This window comes from Trachypithecus francoisi, unplaced genomic scaffold, assembly GCF_009764315.1.
Source record: "Trachypithecus francoisi isolate TF-2019V2 unplaced genomic scaffold, Tfra_2.0 Lachesis_group1, whole genome shotgun sequence".
NCBI lineage: Eukaryota > Metazoa > Chordata > Mammalia > Primates > Cercopithecidae > Trachypithecus > Trachypithecus francoisi.
The window spans coordinates 83,729,784-83,747,509 of NW_022681454.1; the positions used below are offsets into that span (position 1 = coordinate 83,729,784).

Below are 17,726 nucleotides of genomic sequence, written 5' to 3' on the forward strand. Positions count from 1 at the left end.
TATAGGCTTTTATTAATTCCTAAACTATATCATTATTTATGAATGTGTCATAAATTATTTAAGTCAATTTGAATATAATATTATTATGCTTGCCAGAATTTTATATGCTAGTATGATTCAACTATAAAATAAACTCAGATTTCTACAGATAGGTACTTATCCTAACATTTTCACGGCCTATTTGAGCTAATCTGTGGAATCTACCCCATTGTTTCAGTATCACCCTAACAAGTCTATTATTACTCACAGCAATTTTTTTTTTGAGATGGAGTTTTGCTCTTATTGTCCAGGCTGGGGTGCAATGGCGCAATCTCAGCTCAACCCAATGTTGGCCTCCCTGGTTCAAGTGATTCTCCTGCCTCAGCCTCCTGAGTAGCTGGGATTACAGGCATTTGCCACCACATCTGGCTAATTCTGTATTTTTAGTAGAGATGAGATTTCTCCACGTTGGTCAGGCTGGTCTTGAACTCCCGACTTCAGGCGATCTGCCTGCCTCAGCCTCCTAAAGTGCTGGGATTACAGGTATGAGCCACCGTGCCTGGCCATAATGGTGTATTTTTTAAATTAATATCTTATAGGCCGGGTGCAGTGGCTTACGCCTGTAATCCCAGCAATTTGGGAGGCTAAGGCGGGAGGATTGCCTGAGGTCAGAAGTTTGAGACCAGCCTGGCCAATGTGGTGAAACCCCATCTCTACTAAAAATACAAAAATTATCCGGTCGTGGTAGCAGGCGACTGTAATCACAGCTACTCGGGAGACTGAGGCACGAGAATCACTCAAACCCAGGAGGTGGAGGTTACAGTGAGCCGAATCACGCCACTGCACTCCAGCCTGGGCACTAGAGTGAAACTCAGTCTCAAAAATTGATTAATTAATATCTTATAAGATCAATATTAAAAATTATTCATTTCTGATTTAATAGTCACATGAATAACACAGTTGGAAAAAAAGCCTGAACAAACACAGAAGCCACATACTACAAAAATATAGGAAAAAAATATTTTCAACTTCAGTAGTAACCTAAAAAAATAATTTAAGACAGAGGTAGCATTTTTTGACTCTGAATGTAGAATATAGCAAAGGGTTTCTTGATTCATAATGCTCAATGAAGGTATACAATCATATAGTTTTGGGGGACTTTAACCTGCTCTTACTTCTCTAGACCCATAGGACAATATGCCCTAAAAATGTCATCTCTGGCCCTCAGTAGAAATATACTCATCTCAGTCCAAGAAAGTCACTACACAGCCGGGCGTGGTGGCTCACACCTGTAATCCCAGCACTTTGGGAGGCTGAGGCAGGCGGATCACCTGAGGTCTGGAGTTCGAGACCAGCCTGACCAACATGGAGAAACCCTGTCTCTACTAAAAATACAAAATTAGCTGGGCATGGTAGTGCATGCCTGTAATCCCAGTTACTCCGGAGGCTGAGGCAGGAGAATGGCTTGAACGTGGGAGGCAGAGGTTGCTATGAGCCGAGATTGTGCCATTGCACTCCAGCCTGGGCAACAAGAGCAAAACTCCATCTCAAAAAAAAAAAAAAGTCACTACACAAATGTTCAGAAATAGAGAGATTGTTAACTGCATTATATCTAATTGTGTTAAATTTATTTCTAATGGAAATACAAGACAGCTATTAAAAATGATGTTTAGGCTGGGCATGGTGGCTCATGCCTGTAATTTCAACACTTTGGGAGGCTGGGGCAGGCAGATCACCTGAGGTCAGGAGTTCGAGACCAGCCTGACCAACATGGAGAAACCCCATCTCTACTAAAAATACAAAATTAGCCAGGTGTGTGGTGCATGCCTGTAATCCCAGTTGCTGGGGAGGCTGAGGCAGGAGAATCGCTTGCACACAGGAGGTGGAGGTTGCGGAGAGCCGAGATAGAGCCATTATACTCCAGCCTGAGCAACAAGAGCGAAATTCCGTCTCAAAAAAAAAAAAAAAAAGTTGTTTAAAAGAATTTTTAATGACTCATAAAATGCTTAAAGTTTATAAAGTTTTAAAGCACGATTTAGACCTGTATACAAGTATAATCTCAACTATGAATATATACAATATATAAACATGGAAGAAATGGAAGAATTTGGAATAATATATTTTTAAGACATTAACACTGGTTATTTTGAGACAGTCTATTAATAGCAGATTTTAACTTTTTCAATGTTTTAATACTCTCCATTTTTTTTTAACCATTAACACATATACTTATTTTGGAATTAGAAAACAGATCTTCATTTTAATCAAAAAGTTAAATTTTGGTTAAACTTCATATAATCATGAAGCCTATACACAGAACTTAATGTATTGCTTTTACATTTAAGATGTGGGAAAGAAATGCATTTCTTTAAGTCTTTTTTTCTTCCTTTTTTTTTTTAAAGCACAACTTCACAAAATGCAAGCCAAGTGTGCTGCCTCAACACTGAAAATGAATGTTCACACACAAGCCATGCGTAACACGTGTACATAATAATAATAATGCTATACTCAATATTAAACCAGAAATTATGTTTAACTTAGTATGTAAGTTTCTTGACATACAAGTTAAACATAGTTTAGTATATAAGCTTCTTGATAAAGGCAAATATATGTGTTCCTGCATAGAAGCATTACATGTAATTATAAATGTTGCAAAGCTAATTAAAGCATTCAGTTTTGGGGTTTTGTTTTTTGTTTTTACCAAAAGATAATTACTAAAAGTTACCTTATAGATGTCTGGCTAAATTGTAATAAATAGCATACTTAAATGTTGATATAGTTTTGGGAGACTCTTCTTTCTGTAAATTAGTTGTGAAAACAGAATTTAAATGGTTGTCTGCTCACATAATTGTTTCAATAAAACATTTTTATGCCTATACTTATGTAGGGCATATAGAGTTTTTGATGTGAAAGTAGTATAAAAATCTCAAAAATAAGTCAGTTATACTTTTCAAATATTACCTTCATTGTTCTTTAGAAAATTAAAGTCAGTAGGAAAATAAAAGTTTGTAGTTAAGAAAATTTTCAATTCCTAATTAAGAGCCTATTTCAAAATTCTTTCTGCTTATTTCTAATATCTTCACAACATGACCAATCTACCACATTCCAAAATGACCATATTCAACATCACATGGACCAATTAAGATAAAGAGAGCTGGGATATAGAATTTCCAGCAATAAATGAGGTACTTAATCTAACTTGATTAGATCTAAAGTGTATTAAAGAATACAGCCTATGTTGTTTAAAGATGCACTATGAAAATATTTTTGTGCTTGGATTTTAAGTTTACAGAGTTAATTAATTACAACTTTAATGGTCACAGTAGGTGCATCATTCCTTACCACTTCAAAAGCATGCAGGATTGCTAAGAAAACTCGATTCCTTAGGCACAAACTCTCTAATGAAAGTCATAAGATTCACATTCGCTTCTTTCAACCATCATTCCCAAATATATCCGAGATCAAAGAACTGGGGGGAAAAGTCTTACACTTTTTCCTTTATGAAACATTTGCACAAATGTTTAGTTTAATTCTGCTTTTTTAAAGGGAATCTGTTGCCAGGAAGCAAATAATAACATAAAACCTATCCAACGCACACCTTTAAGTGTTGAACATTGTGTTTCTGACTGTCTTTTTTTAGTTTCATGTATTAAATTAATGACTTTTGCAGCCAGCTTAGTAATAACACAGAGATATCTGAAGTAGCATACAGGAAAGAAAATAAAATCCTCTTTCCTGGAGACCTTTTAAGTCCGGCACCTACCTGTCAAAACTCAGTGAATAGGCCGGGCGCGGTGGCTCAAGCCTGTAATCCCAGCACTTTGGGAGGCCGAGGCGGGCGGATCACGAGGTTAGGAGATCGAGACCATCCTGGCTAACACGGTGAAACCCCGTCTCTACTAAAAAAAATACAAAAAACTAGCCGGGCGCAGTGGCGGGCGCCTGTAGTCCCAGCTACTCGGAGGCTGAGGCGGGAGAATGGCAGGAACCCAGGAGGCGGAGCTTGCAGTGAGCCGAGATCGCGCCACTGCACTCCAGCCTGGGCGACACAGCAAGACTCCGTCTCAAAAAAAAAAAAAAAAAACTCAGTGAATATATTGGCCTGCTCACCTGAGGATCTTACTCCAAGCCTGTGGTCTCCAGCTTTATTGTAGATCAGAATCACATAGAGAGCTTGTTAAAACATATATTCTGCCCGCCCTGCCACCCCCTCCCCAACCCAAGCACACAATCACACCAGTTTCTCTGATTCAGTGGTTCTGCAGTGGCCTGAGAATTTGCATTCTAACAAGTTCAAGTGATACTGATGAACCTACTCTGGGGGCCACACTTTGAAAATCATAGACCTAGGCAGCTCAAATCTACTCTGGAAAGACTTATTTTTAATTAATGAATGCAGATGCTCATTCATAAACCCATGGTAAATTGAAAATATCATAAGTCAAAAGTGCATGTCATACACTAACCTACTGAACATTACAGCTTACCCGAGCTTACTTTAAATGTGCTCAGAACGCTTACATTAGCATACAGTTGGACAAAGTCATTTAACACAAAGTCTACTTTATAATCAAGTGTTCAATATCTCGTGTACTTTACTGAATACTATACTGGAAGCAAAAGACAGAATGGTTGTGTGGGAACTTGAAGTACGGTTTCTACTAAATGTGTATCTCTTTTGCATCATCATAAAGTGGAAAAATCATAAGTTGAACCATCAAAAGTCAGGGACTGTGTATTTTCCCCAAGAAGTCATTATCATTAAATATTATTTTTATGCAGTTAATCTTTCTCATACAAATGATATATATATTAATGTTTAAATAATGAGTGAAACTATTCTTCTTATATACAAGAAATAGGGCAATTATTTTCTATATGAGTAACCACAGAAGTTTTTAAAAAGCAAAGGAAAATAATATGCTTAAAAGAAAGAGAAGTGATAAGAGATAAAAAGAATAACGAATAGGAAAGTAGAACTATTTGTAGCTGAAATGGAAAGAATTTAGTCCCTGAACAGTTGTAGGATCAAAAGATTATATCAATAGACTACATCAGAGGTTTTCTAAAGGTCTGTCACAGATTATTTGCTCAAGCTATACAGATGAGGCAAATAAGCACATTAGAAGCTAAAACTTTGAATTATATTCTGTTATTTTCTTTAAAGAATATAGCATATTACTGGATATGTGATGAAGACATATAGGTATTAACATTAGTTATTTTGTTTAAACTATAAAAAAGGAAAATTCAGTCTGATAGATCAGAGATTTAATTAATTTCTAAAATGTATTAAAGACTTTCTTTTGGAAGCTACTGGATGAATTAATATTAATATATTATAATTATTACATACAGAAGTATTATTTCACAGTGGCTAAAAATTACTTCAGCACATGACTTATTGCAATGAAAGCATGGATTACACATGTCAATTACTTAAACTGTCTCAGTACATATATTTAAACTGTACCTGAGGCCTATAAGTATTACTAAGAATAGTATATAAACACAAATAAGAGGCAGATCAAAACTATAAATGGTATTAGAAACAAGTTGATCTTCACTGAAATTGTAAAATAGATTCATGATAAATACACAATCCCGATAATTTACTCAATGGTACCTATGCATCACACTACATTTATTTTGAATAAGTACTGATAATATAAATAGCTATTTTCAAAACAGCAACAAACAGCATCTGCAATTAGCAGAATGAACACAAGTTTGGCAAACAGATTCACAGTTGTCCATTTGCCACAAGCTTTTAGCCTTTCTGAGCATCAGTTTCCAAATCTGTAAAATGGAAATAATATCACCACCTCACACAATTTTGTAAAGAGATTTATTAAACAATGCACTGTGCCTAACACACTAAAGATGCTCTGTAATTTTAATCTTTCAATTAATATTTTTGGCACCACCACTATATGCTAGGCATTGTTATTTATACTGCAAATAAACCAGGGAACAAAATGGACAAAATTATCTGCCTTCTAGGAGTTTATTTTCTATGGTACATTTATTTCACCTTGTCCTAGGCACGGTGCTGGGTACTTTGGGAATGAATAAACTAGCCCCAGAACAGGTCAAGTATTTAATTCAATAAAAAAGATGAAATTAGGATAATTGTGCAGTATATGAATTTAGGGAAACAGAAAGTCTTATGAGAAAGTATGGTATGAGGTCAGAGGATAGAAAGGGAGAAGAGGAAAGGTTTCCCAGGAAAGAAGGTATTATAAGTAAGCCTTGGGAAATGTTTAGAATCCTGACAGAAGAGATTTATAGATTTTAGAAAAGGTAATAAGAATACAGGCAAGGAAGCAAGGAGGGTGCAGACTATTTATTTAAGTAACAATGAGTAGTTCAATATGGCTGCAGTTTTAAGTACAAATTAAGAAGTGATGGCAAATTAAATGAAAATCTAGGTTGGGAGCAAATTGAAGCCCTGACTTGCTAAGATGAAGAATATGGGAAATCACCGAAGATATCTGAGAAGAGTGTGATATGATACAGACATTTATAAGATTTATTTGCACTTCCTTTCGGCCAGAACTGCCATCTTCCAGTAATTCGCCAAAATGACGAACACAAAGGGAAAGAGGAGAGGCACCCTATGCATGTTCTCTAGGCCTTTTAGAAAACATGGAGTTGTTCCTTTGGCCACATACTAAAACCTTCTAACTATATTATTGTAGTCTAATTAAGGGGAAATCAAAGTTTGAAAGTACATGCTAAGTAGTTATGAATCCTATAAATAAAAGAAAAAGATTTCACAACATTTTGAGACAGGTCAAAACTGATTTTCACTTTCCTTCTCATAACCAAGAAAATTATGATTTGTATTACCAAGCCTACCCAAAGAGTTAAAACCTTGTAAGTTTTACTAAGAGGAATGTAGTAGTACCCACCTTCCTCATTCAAAAAGGCCTTAAACTGAATAAGAAGACTTCAGAAAAAGAAATTAAGGAGTATTTAATTAAAGCCTATCAGCCCTAGGCCCTGGCAAATGAAATCAACAGGAAATTAAAGGGAAGTAAAGCTCAAATCTGTTCAACACTGCTTATTATTTTAGAAAACAGGTGGGGGCGAAACAGTGAATGTGAGCAGAATAGCTTTATTTTGTGATTTCCCTTATAATCCAAATGTTCTCATCAGAAAAATAATTCAGAAATAATGATACCTAACATAAAAGTACACACAATAAGGGAGACAGGGCGACTTTGTGAAGGAGGGGATATATAATATTATATATGTGCTTTTCATACTAGGACAAATTGTTTCATTAGGATAGTGACTTGTTTTCTCTGATAACTAAAATATATTCACTGCAGAAATTTTAGAAACTATATATTAACACCATGAGAAAAATAGAAATAAACTATAATCCTACCACCCAAATAAAAATACTATTAACCTTTGGTTTATTCCCCACCAATAAATTGGTTTCTGTGCATAGGTTGATTTTTTTTTTTTTTCAAAACTAGGATATCATTTTGTAACTTGCTTTTATCTACTTCTCATACCATAAACATTTTTCCATATCATGAATATTTTCTCATATTACTGAATAGTTTTCCCAACAAAATGATACATTTTGATTTGTTGTCCACATTTGTTAATGTGATGTGTGAAAATGTGGTAACTTATTGCTATGTTGGGTTTCTTTGATTATTGGGAGGTTAATATCCCCCCCACCCCAACCTTAAATAATTAAATTTTTTTGTCTTTTGTGAATTGCCCATTTATATCTATTTCTCATTGGGGTTCATTTGTATAGCAGTATTAATCTATCTCTGCCTTAGTCCATTTGGGCTGCTATAACAAATTACCATAAACTAGGTGATTTGTAACCAACAGAAAGTTATTTCCTAAAGTTCTAGAGGCTGGGAAGTCCAACATCAAGGTGCCAGCAGATATTGCTCACTTTCTGATTCATAGGTGGCACCTTCTCACTGCATCTTCCCATGATGGAAGAGGCAAGGCATCTCTTTGTGGCCTCTTTTATGAAGGCACTAATCCCATTCATGAGGAATCCTTTCTCATAATCTAATCACATTCCAAGGCTGTACCTCCTACTACCATCACACTGGGGATTGAGAATCAACATATGAACTTGGAAAGGGAGGGAACAAACATTTAGACCAAGCAATCTCACACTGCTTTTTATAGTATCTTTTTAAAGGGAGCATGTAAAATACAGAGCTTACCATTTATCTTTTTTTTTTTTCTTATTATATTTCTTGGTGATATTTTTGAAAGTGGTATTTTGTTGTTATAAAAATAACAGTTGCTTTAAAAGATTTTGGAATATTAGAAAAAATATAAAAAAGAAAATCAAGCTATAACTCTACCACCTAGGAAAATATTTTTTGAGGGGTGGGGGAAATATATTTTAATGGATATGCCCATTGATCAAAAGAAACTTGTATGCAAACAGGAACTGCATTAATCTTTTTCAATCCTTATTAATTTAGGACACTGTCTTAGAGTAATAGCTTAATAAATATTTTTGATTACATTAATTAAATTTTATATATTTATTTCAAAATTATATTTTACACATAAGATAATATATTAAATTTCACTTTTTTATGGAATACATTGCAAGTATATTTTCCAAGTCATTAAATTAAAAAAAAAAAACTTTTGTAACTGAGTTTTATCAATAGAGATTAAAACTACACTAATTTATTTAAATATTGTGTTATTGGGGCTTTGTTTCCATTTTTTCACATTACAGATAAGATTGTAATAAACGTATTTATACATCTTCATATGTGATTCATATTATTTCCTTAGGTTATGTTTTTAGACCCAGAAAATCACTTAGACCCAAAATCACTTAGTGAAAGGCTATGAACATTCAGAGGTTTTGTTTTATTTTGTAGAGATGAGAGCAAAATGGGACCAGGCAGGTATTGAACCCCTGAGCTCAAGGGATCTTTCTGCCTCAGCCTCCCAAAGTGCTAGGATTACAAGCACGAGCCACTGTGCCTGGCCCAAAATTCACAGGTTTTAATACATACTACCATGTAATTGCCTCAAATAGTTGTATTGATATACCTTTTATTGAGTAGCATTAAAAAATTCCATTAAGGTCACAACTCTTCTACAAAACTAGCATCACTATTAGTCCTTATTCTGCAAAGCTATAAAAAAAAGTATTGTTTCTATGGCTAAACTGATTTCTGAAATGAAATAAATTTATCTCAGAAAATAGGGAAGGAATAACTGACCAAGAATAGTGATAGCATCCAGCACACATATATTTGTTCCTAGAGTTGATAAATCAATTCTCCTTTTCTTCAAGTACTATTAAATTTATATTTATCAATGCATTGTTCTGTGAGAATTGTCAATCTTACTTGTAGCATTTTCTTTGATTCTTCCTCAGTAGAACTACTTCCAAATATATGAGACAATAAAGAAAACATGTAATGAAGGCTTGAATATGTGTATTTTTTTAAACCCTTAATTTAAAAAGTCAATTATAGGAAGTACAATTGTCTGACAGGTGAGTCACCTCTGTTCTATGATAAATTATAATTATATTTGAGCATTTTCCTTCATTTTACTGACAATAGCAAAATAAATGATATTCTATTTTTTTCTGGGGAGGGGGAGACGGAGTTTCGCTCTTGTTGCCCAGACTGGAGTGCAACCGCGCGATCTCAGCTCACTGCAATCTCCACCTCCCGAATTCAAGCCATTCTCCTGCCTCAGCCTCCCGAGTAGCTGGGATTACAGGCATGCACCACCACGCCCAGCCAATTTTGTATTTTTAGTAGAGACGGGGTTTCTCCATGTTGGTCAGACTGGTCTGAAATTCCTGACCTCAGGTGATAAGCCTGTCTCAGCCTCCCAAAGTGCTGGGATTACAGGCATGAGCCATGGCGCCCGGCCCTATTCAATTCCATTTAATCACTAAGTATGAAAAGTATTCAGGTTTTGCTAAGCCAGGGTCAAATACTCCCCACATTCTAGTTTAGAATGCTTAGATTTTCCCTCTTTTTCATGCAATTTAATGAATGTTAAATTAGCATGAAAATTAAACGTTATTTTTTAAACTCCCTAAAACTTCAAAATGTTTCTAAGTTATTTTTCCAAATATATAAAATGACTTCATTTTAATAAAAATAAATTATCTCAATGTAGGTATATGATACGTATTTGTAGTGAGAATAGAAAACAGTTCAGAAGAAGCAGTTATTACTTTTTGAGGTGGATCGAAGTGGGAGGCTCTTGCTGCGGGCACTGAATGAACTACTCCGTTGCAAAGATTTTTGCTCTTCACAAGTTAACAAGGGTTTTTGATGATGCTATTCTTCACAGAAGTGTGACCTAGCTGATTTAAAGGCTGATACAAATAAATATTGGTGGATGAGGAGCCCCTGTCCTTGTTGATGCATCTTTCAAGGTTGATTTTGAGTTAGAGGTTTGCTTTGTCCATACAGACTTGTTTTTCTCCCTGCTTAGAACCAGCATGAAAAGAACGCAAGAAGAAACTTTGGTCTTATTCAGATCACATTTTTAAAACCTGAGCTAGCATGATAAGAGCAGTTAAAACATATTCTTTCTAACGGCACAGGGTCCCAGACACCAAAATAACCATCCATTCCCTAACCAACTGATGTCTCTCTGCTGTACATGGTAAATTAAAACTACATGTTTTATAATGTAAAATAAAGGGTGCCCCGAATAATAACTAGGTTCTTTAAAGTTAGTGTTTTAGGGGAAGCATGGCAGCTTCTTTGTAGCACTTCTTTGAAAACTATTTCTGAGAAAGCTCCAATACAATCACTTTTTTCTTCCTAAGGAGTCAACCTTAGGAAATCAGCCTTAAGAATAAATCTGCTGGGCTAAATCTTCAACACTTTCCCTTTTCATCACCTTTGAGGCAGATAGCCAAAATTTCTTTAAACTGCTGATTTCACAATGGGATGACAAAGGTGTGTGTGTGTGTATGAATGCGTGTGTTTGCGTGCCCGTGTGCGCCCTCGTGTACAAGGGTGTGTGTGAGAGAGAGAATGCGTGTGTGTGAGTGCCCATGCGCGCCTGCGTGTGCATCGTTTACCTTTTTACAAAATCCAGCATTTAAAAGATTTTTAAATTCCCCTTTAACAAATGATTGAAAATGGTGTGATCATTTTACCCTTTCTTTTTTTTTTTTTTTTTTTAAGTTCAGTAACAGCCCAGAACTGTAGTTTTGAACCATGTCATCAAATCTAAACACGACTAGGGAAGTGGAGCGGGGAGAAACAGAAGAGAGAAACAGAAAGGAAAAGCGGGTGGGCGGTGAAGCAGAAGGCTGGGACAGTCAGAGGGATTCGCCGTCTCATTCTTACCAATTCCTCCCTTGGCACACATCACAGCATGTTGGTCACGAGTCTCAAGGTGCAAGAAAAGAGCTAAGTACAAATCCGAAGAGTGAAAGCGGGCTGTGCTTCCACGCCAGCCATTTGCCTTCGGCGGGAAAAAAAAATTCACTTCTCAGACATCTCCCAAACTCAGCCCCGGAGCCGGCCTTAGCTCGCAGCCTACTTCTCGCTCCACTCCTCCTCCCCTCTCCGCCAAGCTGCAGAGCAGCCTGAGCTGCAGTGCACCGCCAATCGCCCGCCGTCCAGCCCTCCGTGACGCAGCAGGGGCAGGGCCTGGCAACGCCAGGCTCCCAGCTCCAGCTGTTTGACAGAGCTGCCCTGCTGCCCAGAGCAGATGCCCCAGTGACCCAGAGCCCTTACAATCTCACCTCTGACTTTCACCTCCCAAGTACAGGTTGCTCGCGGTTGACGGTTTGGTTCATTGTTTTGCTGCAATTCTAACAATTCACTGCTTTAGCTAAACGTGGAACACTGGACAATTATTTTTTGGAGGGTAAAAGAGATCAAATCTAAAATTGTCGCGCCACTGCGTTCCAGCCTGGGCGACAGAGTGAGACCCTACCACCAAATACATAAATAATATGCAATGTTACTGTTTTTATGACTAGAAAAGAAATGTGGAAAAATATTACAATTCTGATTTGGTTATTTTCTTCACACCTTGCCCTTCCGTTCCCTTACTCAGGATAATGTGGCTTTGTCCATACACCTGCCAAGTCCGTTTGCTTAAAACTCACAACCTTTTTTGTTTTAACTTCTAAATAAGCTTCAGCAACCTGTCTGGTTCCTCAAAATGTCTAACTGATTTGGAAAAAGGAAAAACCATTTAGTGAAGGCCGAATCAATAACTCAGAACAAAACCTAACAACCCTGGCTGCCTGTTTTATCCCATTGAAACAAATATAAAAAGTGGGGCCAAACTCTCCACAACTCTCCTATATTGTGCTTCTCTATTCCATTCTCTCAAGTGTTTCTCAGATGTGCAACAAGAGTGAAGAAAACTAAATGAGCATGCAAATGTTTGACTATTAGTAAAGAGCTCACCAGTACAGACACAGGGAGCTGGTTGGTCGGCTTGAAAATTCTCTGAGACCAAGAGAAGCCAAACAAGTTTCTGCACCCACTGAGAACGTGCTTCTGCCAGACGAGGAGAAACAAGTTCCGGGTGTGGCTTCCTGTGATGCTCCATTAGGGAAGCCTCCATCTGCAGGTAAGGACAAATCTCTAGAGCTTAGTCAAACTCAACCCTCAGAATTAACCCAGCCTAGTAGAACACACTGTCATTTATGTGGCCTCTGAAATTCCTAGCCCTAGTAGCATTTTTTGCAGTCATATGACTGTCTCTAACATCCTTTAAGATGAAACACATTTCCTATCTGAGAGTCAACCTTATAGAGGAGACTTAAAACTGTAGCTGGGCCTTCTCTTCTTGTGATAGTTTGCTAAGAATGATGGTTTCCAGCTGCATCCATGTCCCTACAAAGGACGCAAACTCATCCTTTTTGATGGCTGCATAGTATTCCATGGTGTATATGTGCCACATTTTCTTAATCCAGTCTGTCACAGATGGACATTTGGGTTGATTCCAAGTCTTTGCTATTGTGAATAGTGCCGCAATAAACATACGTGTGCATGTGTCTTTGTAGTAGAGTAATTTATAATCCTTTGGGTATATACCCAGTAGTGGGATGGCTGGGTCATATGGTACATCTAGTTCTAGATCCTTGAGGAATCGCCATACTGTTTTCCATAAGAGAAAACCAAACACCGCATGTTCTCACTCATAGGTGGGAACTGAACAATGAGATCACTTGGACTCGGGAAGGGGAACATCACACACTGGGGCCTATCATGGGGAGGGGGGAGGAGGGAGGGATTGCATTGGGGAGTTATACATGATATAAACGTTATGCATATGTACCCTAGAACTTAAAGTATAATAAAAAATAAAAATAAAAAAAAAATAAAAAAAAAAAAAACTGTAGCTGGGCCTTCCTGAGCTCTCCCAATCAAGCACTGGTGTTGTTACCTCAGCAGAGGGCCTTCCTGGAAACGTACATACCAGGACAATTCAGGCATGTAGCTGGCATTTGCAGCCTGTTTGGATTGCTTAAATCAGTGGTTCTAACTAGCTACACATCACAGTGAACTGCGGAGCTTGATGCCCAGGCCAATTAAACCGGAATCTCTGGGGGTGGCGCTCTGGTAATGTCTGTTTTTGAAGCTCCTCTAGAAATTCTAATGTGTACAAGGGTGGAGAATCACTGGCTAAGATTTGAATTATTGTCTTAGAAGAAAATCTATATTATATTTAAGTCTAAAGAGCATAGCAGTAGAATAATGCAAAACATTATGTAATACAACTTAGCCTCATACATATTCTTTATATATTTGTTTGATTTTAATATAAATATAAAAACATGTGAAGATACACCTCAAAATTGTTTACTCAGAGGATAGTGAGGGGAGATTACTAGCTTTCTATATGTGTCTGTCATTTGAATGAAATTTGTGTCTGTATCATTTTGATAATTTAAATATTTCTAATCAAATTTAAAAAATCAGTACTCATAAATGCCATGAAGGTCATTGGAATAACCACTATTAAGATGGGTTTCTGTTAATTTATTAGGTTTTGTTGTGTTTGGTGTTTTCTTTTTCCAATGCTTCTGTAATATCCAATTTTCTCCTCAGACTGATTTCTATTTTGAAAAAGATAAAATATGATTCTTAATTTAAGACATTAGTTACTTTAAATCTATATGGTCATTTTTAATTTAAAATATATTTACTTTCTTGTAATTTCAGAAACGTGTTCTTTTTTACGCTTCTCAGGAAGTTTTTAAAAAAATAACCAATATTTCAACTATATAATATAGAAGTGAGGGAACTTCATCTTTTCCAGCTAGAAAATTATTTGGACTCTCAACACTAGTAACTCTCAATACTTCATAATTAATTGTCAGTGGGAAATATGTGGCACAGTAGGCCAGTGCCTCGGTTTGACTTGGTTTTAAATCTTGGCTCTGCAAATTTTTAGATATGTGATCTTGGGTACCAACTCTAAGCTCTATAGGTTAAAATGGATCCAATAATATCTCCCTTTGCATTGTTAAGACTATATGAAGTTAGGTAGCTGAAGTGCTTATCACTGTGTAAAACACATAATAGGTGCTTAATTAATACTAATTATCAATTCACTAACTTCTATTTTTCCCTTTCTTAAACATACTCAAGGATTAGTATGGCAGCAGAAGACAAACAGTTATCAAAGTAAACAAGGTTCTTCCTAGAACCTATTATATTTGTTATACAGTTATATGTGAAAGAGAGACATATGCATTATTTCGGGCTACTACTTTAACATGTAACGTGTAAAGCAACATGGTTTCCTTTTGTTTACCTCAAAATATTTCACATTTCCTAAAGTGGCACACAGGCTGATTTCTTATGATTCATAATCAGCCACAGCTTTTTCTTTGTACTTACTATGACTCAAGCACAGATTAGGACATTTCCCACCATCAGTGTTCTGACTAACTTTTGGCAGAGAAGAAGGAGAAGGAGAAGAGGAAGAGGAAGAAGAAGAAGAGGAAGGCCGGGCACGGTGGCTCAAGCCTGTAATCCCAGCACTTTGGGAGGCCGAGACGGGCGGATCACGAGGTCAGGAGATCGAGACCATCCTGGCTAACACGGTGAAACCCCGTCTCTACTAAAAATACAAAAACTAGCCGGGCGAGGTGGCGGGCGCCTGTAGTCCCAGCTACTCGGGAGGCTGAGGCAGGAGAATGGCGTAAACCTGGGAGGCGGAGCTTGCAGTGAGCTGAGATCCGGCCACTGCACTCCAGTCCGGGCGACAGAGCGAGACTCCGCCTCAAAAAAAAAAAAAAAAAAAAAAAAGAAGAGGAAAAGGAAGAGGAGGAAGAAGAAGAAGAGGAGGAGGAGGAGGAGATCAACGCTGCAGGCAATTAAACTTGTCCCTTGTAGATGAGCCCTGATTTTAACAACATAATCACAGGATTTTATGTCTCTTTTTTTCTTTCCTTAATATTCATTGAGTGCTAGTGAACCATTTCTGTTAGACACTGTACTAAGAAGTTTACAGCTATGACTTCATGTATTCCTCTTATCATCCCTATGAGGTCATTCTTTATTTAGAGATGAGAAATCTGAGGCACAAAGAGTTAGAGCAACTTATCCAAGATGGCAAGACAACAGGTGAAAGAGCTGGCTTGAGAACACAAATTCTTAATGCAGTTCTCTACTGTGGGCTAAGCAGCACGACTTTCAATAAATTAGGGAAGTGAACAGTAAATGATTTTTGTTGGGATAGGGTAAAACCATGCTATAACTATAACTGCCTTGTTGACAGTAGAAATTCTATATTTCTAGAAACAGCAAGAATATCTACGTTATTATTACTAGTTGTAAACATAGATCTTGATTTTATGTGTGCGTTTTTTTTTTTTAAGAGGAAATACATTTATTTCCCTTTATATCAGGTGAGTCCCTTTCATCCATAGGAGAACAAATCGGTTTTTAACCTTGTAAAAACCTTTGACATGCAGTGATTACACAGGATATCAGAAAGGGAAACTCCAGATTAGCAGAAACCCAGGCTGGCCCTGGAGTTCTAGATAAGTCCATCAACCATTTATTGATTCTGTTTGTAATATCAAGAACACTGGTAATAAGACAGTAGCACAATTCCTTATATGAAATGATGGCCCTTTAGTCTAGGAAAGATAATTAGTTTCTTATTTGGACAAAGATAGGTACCAGAGCTTTTTTCTGAATAGATGTAGTTGAGAAAAAGAAGTATACATTTCTCTGGTTAATGTGTTTTTCCCCTAGTGACCAGAGAAGGCAGGAGTTTGGAAACTTTGGAAAGGTGAAAGGATGGGAGATAGTTCTATGTAGAGATAAGATGGAATACAGCTTCTAAGGAATGATGTGTAATCTTGCACCAAATGTGGAAGAAGACCCATGACCAATTCCCTGAATAGGTATTGGCTGAGTTACTTTCGGAAAGTAATATCTTAAAAGTGTTGCTTTTAAGCTATTTTATCTTTCTATGGTGCTGTGTTCCTCACAAATCAGAGCTCAGGCAACAGGCTCTGGGTACACTGTAAAATAACACTACCAGCCTCTGCGACAGCTGCATGGGACCTGGGGTGTCTGGAGCCCACCATGGATAAGAAACCCATGGATCTGATGAAGAAGCCTGTGTTCCAGGCTCTCAAAGAGCACAGCAAGTGGCCAAGAGAATGTTTGGTGGGGTCGGCAAGGAGACTGGGCCAGCACAGCTTTAAACACCTCAGGTCCCTTGCAGCTGTCTCAATTTTCACATACCTTTATTCTTTATTTTCACAGTATGTTCTGCAAATTAAAGCTTGGCATGAAAAACTGAACTGGATTCAAAATCCATTCACATTATCACAAGAAATTCCAGTGTTACATTACTCAGTAAAATATTAGTTGGAATACTGTGACTGCCAATATTCAACCAGTTTTGACATAAAATGACAGCTTTATGTGGTTCAACTAATAAAAGAAAGGACTATTAGCATCTTTAAGTATAATGTCAATTATTGCAAAATCTGGTATGATTGTAAAAGTCATTTATAAGCTTTTGTCACATATTTGAGTGAACATAAATTCTCATTGATAGTAATTATCAAGAATGTGAATGAATCATTATAAAATATCAAAAATTATAACTAGCCATTTAAAGCATAAAACCTCATATAAAAATGCACCCCAAAAGAAGCTAGACACAAAAGTCTACATATTGTTTGATTCCATTCCTATGAAATGCCCAGAATGGATAAAGCCATAGAAAGCAGAGTAGTAGTTGCCAGGAGCTGGGGGAAAAGAGGAATGGAGCGTGACTGCAAAGGGGTACAGGGTTTCTATTTGGAGTGATGAAAATGTTCTGAAATTGAACCACTTAAAAGGGGTGAGTTTTATAGTACATAAGTTGTATCTCAATTAGAAAACATAAAAAAAGTTCACTGAAGCAAGCAAAAGATAACAAGAATTTTTAAATGTTTTATGAGGATATTGTATATGAACTCAAAGTTTAATATTTTTCTCAATACTTTGAATTTTAACTTTTAACAATTCTGTAATATAAGGAAAACACAATGGAATTTTATACCACGCTCAATAGAGATCAGTTAGTTTACTTCATTAGGCTGTACAGGTATCATCATTTTTCATGAGTGCTAGCACATGAAAAAGTACTAAAATCTCTGTGCTGTATTATCCTCCAACCTGTAATGAAGTCTGTTCTGACCACTACCTCTATCATTTGGGTTGGGAAAGTTGGGGAGGAATGTCTGCCTGGGAGGAAGAGACCAG

At 36.8% G+C, this 17,726-nt stretch overlaps 1 protein-coding gene across 5 annotated transcripts in view; it reads right to left on the reverse strand.

Moving 5' to 3' along the window:
- The window catches only part of ATP10D (ATPase phospholipid transporting 10D (putative)), a 112,278-nt gene extending 100,695 nt beyond the window's left edge, over positions 1 to 11,583 (reverse strand). For all 5 annotated transcript variants that reach the window (XM_033214753.1, XM_033214754.1, XM_033214751.1 and 2 more), the window contains exon 1: positions 11,331 to 11,583. The gene's annotated coding sequence lies outside the window, so the exon portion shown is untranslated. The remainder of the gene's footprint in view (positions 1 to 11,330) is intronic.
- Between the last annotated feature and the right edge of the window lie 6,143 nt (positions 11,584 to 17,726).